This window comes from Rhamphochromis longiceps, linkage group LG4 (genome assembly GCF_057381845.1).
Source record: "Rhamphochromis longiceps isolate RC_006_pf linkage group LG4, R_longiceps_female_GT1.1, whole genome shotgun sequence".
Lineage (NCBI taxonomy): Eukaryota > Metazoa > Chordata > Actinopteri > Cichliformes > Cichlidae > Rhamphochromis > Rhamphochromis longiceps.
In genome coordinates this window covers 1,519,281-1,531,007 of record NC_140560.1, presented here as the reverse complement: position 1 = coordinate 1,531,007, position 11,727 = coordinate 1,519,281, and positions in this window count along the sequence as shown.

Sequence of the window (11,727 nt, the reverse complement as noted above, 5' to 3'; positions counted from 1 at the left end):
ACCACTGTGATGGGGCCATCACCAATGATAACGACACAGCCTACAGAGATGAGGTCCAGCTTCTGACAGAATGGTGTAACTACAATCACCTCACCCTAAACACCAGGAAAACCAAGGAAGTGGTCATGGACTTCCACAAAACAAGAACTGATCCCCCTCACCTCTCCATAAACGGTGACTATGTGGAGAGGGTGTCCTCCTTTAATTCCTCGGCACCCACATTTTCAAGGACCTCTCTTGGTCCACAAACACATCAGCCCTAGTGAAGACTGACCTACCAGTGTCAATCAAGAGTGTTCTGGTGCCCACCATCGCTGTGTGGTACGCTGGTTGCACAACAGCCAATAAGAAGAGACTCCAGAGGGTCATCAGAACAGAGAAGATGGTCAGCTGTCCACTCTCCTCCGTGGACTCTATTGTCAGCTCCAGATGTCTCTCCAGAACCAGAGCAATTATAAAAGGCGTCTTCCAGTGTGCTGTCAGAACCATAGATGCACAGTAAGAGTGTGAGCAGACCTCTCCCTTACAATCATTCTGTTGCTGCTATTTATTACGTTGCTGCCATTCCCTGTGCAATATTTCTGCAGATGTTCAATTTCCATCCCTATCTTCCTTCTTTATTATTTATTATATTTTTTACAATGCCCTTGTAGACAGCCCAAACATCATGTATATAGCCTATATAGTGTTCTTATATTATTTTTCCTTTTTTGTATGTTGTTTTCTCTACTTTTGAACTTTTGTGGTCTTGCTACCTGATTTCACTGTGCAAGCAACTGTGCAATGACAATAAAAATTCTGACTTCTAAAAAAAGTTCTAAGAAGGAATAATAGAGTCAGGCAATAAAAATTCAATTCAATTCAATTCAATTTTATTTATATAGCGCCAAATCACAACATAAGTCGCCTCAAGGCGCTTCATAGATACAGAGAAAAACCCAACAATCATATGACCCCCTATGAGCAGCACTTTGGCGACAGTGGGAAGGAAAAACTTCCTTTTTAACAGGAAGAAACCTCCAACAGAACCAGGCTCAGGGAGGGGCGGGGCCATCTGCTGCGACCGGTTGGGGTGAGAGAAGGAAGACAGGATAAAGACATGCTGTGGAAGAGAGACAGAGGTTAATAACAGATATGATTCAGTGCAGAGAGGTCTGTTAACACATAGTGACTGAAGAAGAAACACCCAATGCATCATGGGAAACCCCGGTAGCCTACGTCTATTGCAGCATAACTAAGGGAGGATTCAGGGTCACCTGGTCCAGCCCTAACTATATGCTTTAGCAAAAAGGAAAGTTTGAAGCCTAATCTTGAAAGTAGAGATAGTGTCTGTCTCCTGAATCCAAACTGGAAGCTGGTTCCACAGAAGAGGGGCCTGAAAACTGAAGGCTCTGCCTCCCATTCTACTTTTAAATACTCTAGGAACAACAAGTAGGCCTGCAGAGCGAGAGCGAAGTGCTCTAATAGGGTGATATGGTACTACAAGGTCATTAAGATAAGATGGGGCCTGATTATTTAAGACCTTGTATGTGAGGAGCAGGATTTTGAATTCTGGATTTAACAGGAAGCCAAAACAGGAGAAATCTGCTCTCTCTTTCTAGTCCCTGTCAGGACTCTTGCTGCAGCATTTTGGATCAGCTGAAGGCTTTTCAGCGAGTTTTTAGGACTTCCTGATAATAATGAATTACAGTCGTCCAGCCTGGAAGTAATAAATGCATGAACTAGTTTTTCAGCGTCACTCTGAGACAGGATATTTCTAACTTTAGAGATGTTGCACAAATGGAAGAAAGCAGTCTTACATATTTGTTTAATATGTGCGTTGAAGCACATGTCCTGGTCAAAAATGACTCCAAGGTTCCTCACCGCGTTACTGGAGGCCAAGGTAATGCCATCCAGAGTAAGAATCTGCTTAGATACCATATTTCTAAGCTTTTCAGGGCCGAGTACAATAACCTCAGTTTGATCTGAACTAAGAAGCAGAAAGTTAGCAGCCATCCAGGTCTTTATGTCTTTAAGACATTCCTGCAGTTTAACTCATTGGTGTGTGTTATCTGGCTTCATGGACAGATAGAGCTGGGTGTCATCTGCATAGCAGTGTAAATGTATGCTATGTCTTCTAATGATGCTGCCTAAGGGAAGCATGTATAATGTAAACAGAATTGGTCCTAGCACTGAACCCTGTGGAACTCCATAATTAACCTCAGTGTGTGAAGAGGACTCTCCATTTACATGCACAAACTGGAGTCTATTAGATAGATATGATACAAACCACTGCAGTGCAGTACCTGTAATACCTACAGCATGTTCTAATCGCTCTAATAGGATATTATGGTCGACAGTATCGAACGCTGCACTGAGGTCTAGCAGGACAAGCACAGAGATGAGTCCACTGTCAGAGGCCATAAGAAGATCATTTGTAACCTTCACTAAAGCTGTTTCTGTGCTGTGATGAGCTCTGAAACCTGACTGAAACTCTTCAAATAAACCTCTGCAGATGATCTGTTAGCTGTTTGACAACTACTCTTTCAAGGATGTTTGATATAAAGGAAGGTTGGAGATTGGCCTATAATTAGCTAAGACTGCTGGGTCTAGAGATGCTTTTTGAGTAAAGGTTTAACTACAGCCAGCTTGAAGGTCTGTGGTACATAGCCGATCATTAGAGATAGGTTGATCATATTTAAGATTGAAGAATTAATTAATGGCAGGACTTCTTTGAGCAGTTTTGTAGGAATGGGGTCTAAAAGACAGGTTGATGGTTTGGAGGAAGTAATTATTGAAGTTAACTCAGAAAGATCAATTGGAGAAAAAGAGTCTAACTTAACATCAATGGTACTAAGAGTAGCTGTAGATAATATTACATTTGTGGGATGATTACCGGTAATTTTTTCTCTAATGATTAAAATTTTATTTGTGAAGAAGTTCATGAAGTCAAAAACAACTAAAGAAACAAATTGGATCCTGTAAGGAACAGGAAGCCAGTGTAACGAGACCAACACTGGGGTTACATGCACCTTCCATTTTGTACCAGTCAGCAGATGAGCAGCTGCACTTTGGACCAACTGGACATGGTAAATAAAAGACTGATTGTTTCCTGGAACCTGTAAGGGAGTGTGGCATTTTGAGTGCGGTGTGTGCGAGGAGGAAAGTTTCCCATGAGAAGCAAGCAGATCGACAGTGAGTGTGTGGAGCTGTGTGCAAGAGTAAAAGCTCTGTTCTCCCGACACCAGTGGATCCCTGGACACCCTCTCCCCCAATTGTATACAGTGCACTCGGTGTTGTGTCAGTAAAGAAATGTTTCTTGTGATTCTGCGCTTGAGTCCATCCTGTTCCGCTGTGACAGAATAGTCCAGCCAAAATCATGGACTCAGCTGACTCATCCCCCTCTTTCCTCATCCCTGTCACTCTGGAAGTGTTGTTACAATGCCACGAACAAATGCTCGTTCAGCTCAGTGGAGACGTTGCGGCCCTAACTCAGGCGGCTGCACAGCAAACCCCGCTAGCAGAAGGACCACCTTCCAGCACAACCCCTCAAGCATCACCAGCAGCTACAGTAAGTGCACCATCACCTACTTTCATTCCTGTGCCGTTTCACAAACATCTACCTAGACCAGAGGCTTTCTCAGGGGAGCTGGGGAAATGAGCTGGATCCCTGATGCAGTGCTAGCTTCAGTTCTGGCAATGGAGCATGCATTCTCGAGTGAGGGAGTTATAATTGCTTGTTTTATTCAGTTGCTGAGGGACCATGCTCTGACATGGGCTCAGGCTGTGGTGCGCTCAAATCCTGTAATTTCATATGCTGCCTTTTTTTATCTAAGTTCGGAGCTGTGTTTGATAAGGGGTCCAGTGCTGAAGCAGCTGGTCACCGCCTACTTAACCTCAAGTAAGGTAAGCACAGCATTTCCAGTTTTTCCATTGAGATTTGGACCTTGGCGGAGGAAACAGAGTGGGGACAAGAAATGTTAAAGAGTGCCTTGTTTAATAATGTTTATGAGGAACTAAAGGATGAACTAATTATGTGTGAACTGCCTACTTCCCTAGATGCTATTATGACACTTTGGATCCAGGTGGATAATTGGCTGCAGGCGCACCGAAGATGCGAATTTGCTCTCTCCGAGAGCCAATGGTGCCAATGGAGACCTCACCCCGACCTCGGGCAACACGTGAGTACAGTGAAGGTGGGAAGGGGAGCAACCTATGCAGCTCGGGCGTTCACCATTCTCCCAGGTGGAGCGCCAACGCAACTCCCTCTGCCGATCACGATCTGCAGAGGGTGTTTAGAAAGGACCAGGCATGTTTGCTTCTTCCTCATCGGCCCTATGATTAAGCCATAGATCACCTCCCGGGAGTGCCGAGTCCCTCAGGCCGCCTGTATAGCCTCCCTCAACCCAGGAGAGAAGCAATGGGAAAATACATTACTGAGAAATTAGCTGCAGGCATCATCCGACCGTCATCTTCCCCAGTGGCAGCAGGGTTCTTCTTTGTGGAGAAAAAAAATAAAACACTCCGACCAAGCATTGATTACCGTGGGCTTAATAAAATCACCATCAGGAACAAATATCCTCCACCTCTCCTCGCTTCTACGTTTGAGCTGCTCCAGGGGGCGACAATCTTCAGTAAACTCGACCTCCGTAATGCTTACCATGAGTGGAAGACAGCGTTTAACTCCCATTTAGGTCACTTTGAGTATCCGTTTACAAGGTAACCTAAAACCCGACCTGGTGAAGGTTCTAGCAGTGCTGGACTGGCCCAAACCTCCCAATTGCCAGCAACTCCAGCGCTTCCTCAGATTTGCTCATTTTTACCGTTGAGTTATCAGAATCAGAATCGTGTTTATTGGCAAGTATATGTGCAGACACACACATTTGGTTCCGGTAGATGGTGGCTCTCAAGCACAGCAATATAAATCACACACACACACACACACACACACACACACACACACACACACACACACACACACACACACACACACACACACACACACACACACACAAAGCTGTGTAAACCAACTATAAATAACGAATCTAAACTTATATACATAAAATACAGAAATGAATGAGGTGGAATGAATACTACAGAATGTACATAAGGTGCAGCTGCAGTCTGGCAGTGGGAGCAGTGTGACAGGTCAACTGTTTAGGAGGGAGATGGCGAGGGGAAAGAAACTGTTCCTATGTCGGGTGGTCCTGGTCTGCAGGCTTCAGAGATTTCAGTAGAATTGCTCTGCCTCTCACAAAACTAATTTCACCTAAAGTCATTCCAGTGGAACCAGCCAGCTCAGGTGGTTTTTTCCAGTCTAAAGGAGCGGTTTGCCACAGCTCCCATCCTCCAACAACCTAATCTCAGTCAACAGTTTGTGGTAGAGGTGGATGTGTCAGAATGAGGAGGAGAATCAGGTCCTGTCTCGGCGGTTTGAAGGTGAACTCCACCCAAGTGCCTTTTTCTCACAGCGTCTCTCCCCTACAGAGTGAAATTGTGATGTCAGGGATTGAGAAATGCTAGCCATAAAACTCACCCTAGAGGAATGGAGGCACTGGCTGGAGGGCACTGAGCATCTGTTTATTGTCTGGAGGGACCACAAAAACCTGGAATACATCCGGCTGGCGAAATCCCTCAACTCACGCCTGAAATAAACTTCTCAACCGACTGCTGTCTGGATTACTGCAGCTACTTCCCACACCTGGCCGGCCTGGCCCACATCACCCTGGATTTCATCATGGCGCTGCCACCCTCTGCAGGTAACACAACTGTACTAACCATTGTCGATCGTCTTTCCAAGGCTGCACGCTTTATTGCCCTCTCAAAGCTTCCGACCGCCTTGGCAACAGCCCGCCTGCTCACCACACATGTGTTCAGACTCCTTGGTATCCCAGAGGATATTGTCTTTGACAGGGGACCTCAGTTCACCTCACGTGTGTGGAAAGAGTTTTGTACCACCCTGGGCGCAAAGGTTTGTCTCTCATCTGGTTTTCACGGCCTGGCGTGCGACTCGTGTCGGCCTGCTATGGACAAAAGAGCGAAATAAGGCTGTCCACTTGCTTTGTGTCTGTTTGAGTGGAGTCCAGAAAACTCTCTACGGAACAAAAGACTATAGAACTTGACTTCAAGCTGAGGTGGCAATTCAGCCATTTGATTCCTATCACAGCAGCTCATGATGAATGAACATGGTGCAATAAAAGTAGAAGTAGACTTTTCCAAACACTTACATTTACTTCAATTTTCTTGAGTAAGTTTAGGGGTTGTCCCATCAGCTTGCAGTCAAGTTCTATACTCTTGCTAATGAGCTACTAATTATATTCAGGTGTGCTGCAGCAGGGACACATGGAAAAGTTTCAGGACACCCACTCTCGAGGACTGGAGTTTGAAACCCCTGCCCTAGATCACGAGTTACCCCACATCATGAAGACCCTGGAAAGGCTCATCCTGGACCAGCTGCGACCCATAGTAAGACCACATCTGGATCCCCTTCAATTCGCTTATCAGCCTCGTCTCGGAACAGAGGACGCCATCATCTACCTGCTCAATCGTGTCTACACCCATCTGGACCAGCCGGCGAGCACTGTGAGGGTCATGTTTTTTGACTTTTCCAGTGCTTTCAACACCATCAGGCCGACCCTCCTGGGTGATAAGTTAGCAGCGATGCAGGTGGATGCTTCTCTGGTGTCCTGGATTGTTGATTACCTGACAGGAAGACCACAATATGTACGTCTCCCACAGTGTGTGTCTGACAAGGTGATTAGCAACACAGGGGCACCACAGGGGACTGTCCTCTCCCCCTTCCTCTTCACCCTCTACACCACAGACTTCAGCCACTGCACAGAGACCTGCCATCTTCAGAAGTTTTCTGATGACTCTGCGGTGGTTGGATGCATCAGCAGGGATGATGAGACAGAGTACCGGGCTGTGGTCGACTCCTTTGTCACGTGGTGTGAGCAGAATCATCTGCAGCTCAACGTGGCAAAGACCAAGGAACTGATCGTGGACTTCAGGAAGACCAGGAAACACTTGACCCCTGTTTCAATCCAGGGGGTCAGTGTTGACATTGTGGAGGACTATAAATACCTTGGAGTTCACATTGACAATAAACTGGACTGGGCTAAAAACACCACAGCACTTTACAGGAAGGGCCAGAGTCGTCTCTATTTTTTGAGGCGACTGAGGTCCTTCAACATCTGCCAGAAAATGCTGAGGATTTTCTATGAGTCTGTGGTGGCCAGTGCGATCCTCTATGCTGTTGCATGCTGGGGGAGCAGGCTGAGGGTCGCAGATGCCAACAGACTTAATAAACTGATCCGTAAGGCCAGCAATGTTGTGGGGATGGAGCTGGACTCCCTCAAGGTGGTGTCGGAGAGGCGGATGCTGTCCAAGATAAAGACAATGTTGGATAACACCTCCCACCCACTCCATGACATGTTGGTCAGTCACAGGAGCACGTTCAGTGAAAGACTGAGATTACCGAAAAGCACCACTGAACGACACAGGAAATCATTCCTGCCTGTGGCCATCTCCCTGTACAACGCATCCACTTAACACACTGTTTGCTGCTACAGCTACACATGTTTCTTTTCCAAATATTTATTTATAAGTGACTTATGTATGTATGTATGTATATATATGTATATATTGTACTATTCATAGTTAGCGTATTGTCTGTCTTGTCTTAATGTTGGTTTAAAATGGAGCACTGTAACAAAAAATAATTTCCCCCAGGGATCAATAAAGTATTCTGATTCTGATTCTGATTCTAGTGGACCTGTCTGTCCTGAAGGGGTCCTCGGAGCTGCCGAATCCCACTACTGCTTTTGCCCCGCCTGATCCTCCAGCGATGAAAGTGGATGTTTCACGCCAGCTCATTGGGCAGCTCGGACACAGCCTTCCCCTGCATCCATTCCAGTTCCCCAGGTCATGGTGGCTAGGACCAGCCAGTCCCTGTCTCTGCTCCCAGGGTTGCCAGGGTGCAGTTTTCTTCTGTGCCCATATCGTTCTTCAAGTGGAGGTGGCTGGTGTCCGGTGGGTCCCTGCACCAGTTCCCAGGGTAAGAGCAGCTGAGACCCAGTCATCTCCTGCACCAGTACCTGTTCCTTGGGTGGCAGCAGCTGGGGTCCTGCACCTTTCCTATGGTGAGGGTATACAGTGGCTTGCAAAAGTATTTTGCCCCCTTGAACTTTCCCACATTTTGTCTTGAATTTAATTGTAATTCCAGGTGAAAGACCAACACAAAGTGGTGCACACGTGAGAAGTGGAACCAAAATCAGACATGATTCCAAACATGTTTTACAAATAGATAACTGCAAAGTGGGGTGTGCGTAATTATTCAGCCCCCTTTGGTCTGAGTGCAGTCAGTTGCACATAGACGTTGCCTGATGAGTGCTAATGACTAAACAGAGTGCACCTGTGTGTAATCTAATGTCAGTACAAATACAGCTGCTCTGTGACGCCTCAGAGGTTGTCTAAGAGAATATTGGGAGCAACAACACCATGAAGTCCAAACTAGTGATGGGCAGATGAAGCTTCATGAAGCACTGAAGCTTTTCCTCCAATTGGTTCACCGCAGCACAAAGCTTCTTGAAGCTTCATTTGCTCTAGCAGGACACCTACTGGACGTAAAAATATTAGTTGGCATGAATTTGAAGTGTGTGGCCTTTTGCACACAGCCTGTAAATGTCAACAACAAAAGGAGTGTGTAACACATGTATATTGTAGTGATGCAGTACACTGTGTATATTTATGCTGGCAGTATGGAAAATGATCATTTGGAAATGCTTAAAATGGAAATGATCATTTACTGTGAGGTGAGGTGTGGTTGGGGTGTGGACAGTGGTTGTGCTTTTGTAACGTTGAGGTATGGACAGCTACACACTGAGGCGTCAGTCCTGCCTGTTCACATTTTATTCTGTAAAAACTAAATTTTCACTGCTTTTATGACCTTTTAGTGGGGAGAACATAGCTAGGATTTAATGGTTTAACAAATCTTTTAAATCCTTTGTCCTCCACAATGCTAAATGGCTCAATCACCATGGTAACCAGGTCTTCATCTATTTGAGATTGTTCTCCTGAGGAAAGACAATAAAGACAAAGCACAAATATAAATATCACACACGTAACTTTCTCTCCTCACTCTCATAAACCTCCAAACTCTCACTAACCGCAACTCTCCATCAAACACCCACATTTTGAATGAAGTCTGAGGGTTTATATCGCTGTCATATCTCGCAGCAAAGTTCGAACCACTTCATGAACCAGTCACGTGGTACAGCCGGGCAGCGAGGCTTCGGACGTCATCATTTTCAGCTCCTCCCATAAATGAAGCAAGCCTCGATACGTGCATCGCGGAAACGCCCCCTCCATTACTCGACACAAGCTTTGAAGCCTCGATACAGAACGTCACATCACTAGTCCAACGACCACACCAGACAGGTCAGGGATAAAGTTATTGAGAAATTTAAAGCAGGCTTAGGCTACACAAAGATTTCCCAAGCCTTGAACATCCCACGGAGCACTGTTCAAGCCATCATCCAGAAATGGAAGGAGTATGGCACAACTGTAAACCTACCAAGACAAGGCCGTCCACCTAAACTCACAGGCCGAACAAGGAGAGCGCTGATCAGAAATGCAGCCAAGAGGCCCACGGTGACTCTGGACGAGCTGCAGAGATCTACAGCTCAGGTGGGGGAATCTGTCCATAGGACAACTATTAGTCGTGCACTGCACAAAGTTGGCCTTTATGGAAGAGTGGCAAGAAGAAAGCCATTGTTAACAGAAAACCAGAAGAAGTCCCGTTTGCAGTTTGCCACAAGCCATGTGGGGGACACAGCAAACATGTGGAAGAAGCTGCTCTGCTCAGATGAGACCAACATGGACCCTCTAGCCTGTTCCTGGGCTAGATTTCCGTGTTTCATCACCCGAGGGTTCCCGCCGCCAACCAAGACGACCGAGGTGTACTGTTGCCTCTGGCAGTCAGCCTTGAAGTGCTGCTAGCCCCGCGGCCCACCTCCTGAACTGCTCAATCTCACCGCTGGCCCTGCAGCCAGCCTCCTTAACTGCTTCGTGTGCACTGCTAGCCTCGTGGCTAGTCTCCTGAACGGCTAGATTTTTTTGGACTTGTATTTCATATTTGCCAACATTAAAGCTGCTTTTTGAGTTCAATTCAGCCTTTGAGTCTTGCATATTGGGTCCTAACCTGCTTGACTCACACAGCAAAGCAAGATACCACCGGGTGACCCAGACATTGGTATTCTTCATACGATGCAACCACTGCAGCTGGGCGCATTCCAGACAGAGGTTAAAGAATGGCCCAGGAGGTAATAACAAAATAAGTCAACGACCCACCGGCTTGCCAGGCACTTCTTCCCCTTCTTGCTGTTCCAGGCTTCCTGCTCTGGCAACCTTTAGCTGATGTCAGCCACAGGCCTTGACACCCTGCTTAAACTCAGGTCAGCTCTGTCGTACCATTCTACTCACCTAGACTGACATCACCTCCCCTTAAAACTCATCTCTCTCCCCCTGCAGTCAGTTTAGTTATATTCACCATCTCCTGGACTTAGCAGCCATTACCACACTAACCCCTTTCTCCTCTCCCCTCAGTGTGATCACTAGACATTAGCTGCCATGCTCCAGTCCCCCACCTCTGGTTCAATTTATGAGCCAATATTTATTTACACAATAGTGATAAAAAACAAGTAAAAAACACGTTAAAAGGCACGGTGGCATAATGGTTAGCACTGTTTCCTCACAGCAAGGTCCTTAGTTCAATTCCATCATCAGGCCGGGGGCTTTTTGTGTTTCTGGAGTTTGTATGTTTGTACCCGTGTTTGCATGGGTGTCTCCTACTTCCTTCCACAGTCCAAAGACATGTAATTGGAAACTCTAAATTGCCAATAGGTTTGAATGCAGGAGTGAATATGACCGCAAATAGTTGTCTTTGTCTATGAGTTCGCCCTGTGACAGACTGGTGACCTGTCCAAGGTGTACCCTGCCTCTCGCCCTAAGACAGCTGGGATAGGCTCCAGCCCCCCGCGACCCTGAAAAAGGATAAGCGAGTGGATAGATGGAACACTAAAAGTAAGGCTTACATTTTTTAAGAGTAGTGCAAATTGCATTTATAAATAATAATTACACTATAAATCTAATGAAAACGGTTTTATGTAATACAGAAATATATGTAGAGTCATATGTAGAGTTATTATACTGCTTTACAGAGAACAGTAGGAAGAATTTTCTGAAACATTCTTAATGCCAGCAGGGTTGAATGAGTCTGAAAGAGATCTGCTGCCTCGGTAGTTTGGAGTGGAGTGGGTATGATGAGTCGTCCATGATGGAGAGTAGCTTGTTCAGTGACCTCCTGTCCCTCACTCAGTCAAATGTCTCCAAATTCTGGTGGTTAAAGAATCTGAGCTTGGGTCTGCCGTGTCACAGACTCACTTTTGGTCCAGTCTGTCATTTGGATTGGCCTAGTTGGATTCAGGGTCACCTGATCCAGCCCAACTATAAGCTTTGTCTTTTCTTTCAAAAGAAAAGTATTAAGTGTTGTGCCCTTAAACAGGGGAAATAGTGAGGAGAGGTGAAAGAACGGCACAGACACGCAGCTCTCACTCTCACTCGTCTGTATTGAGTTTCAGAAGCAATACAACCAAAACAATATTCTTATGGATGCACTCAGTCTCAGGACAACTGTATCCAAACTAAGTCACTATTGTTCGCTGCATTAGCTGATGAGAATACTTTAGA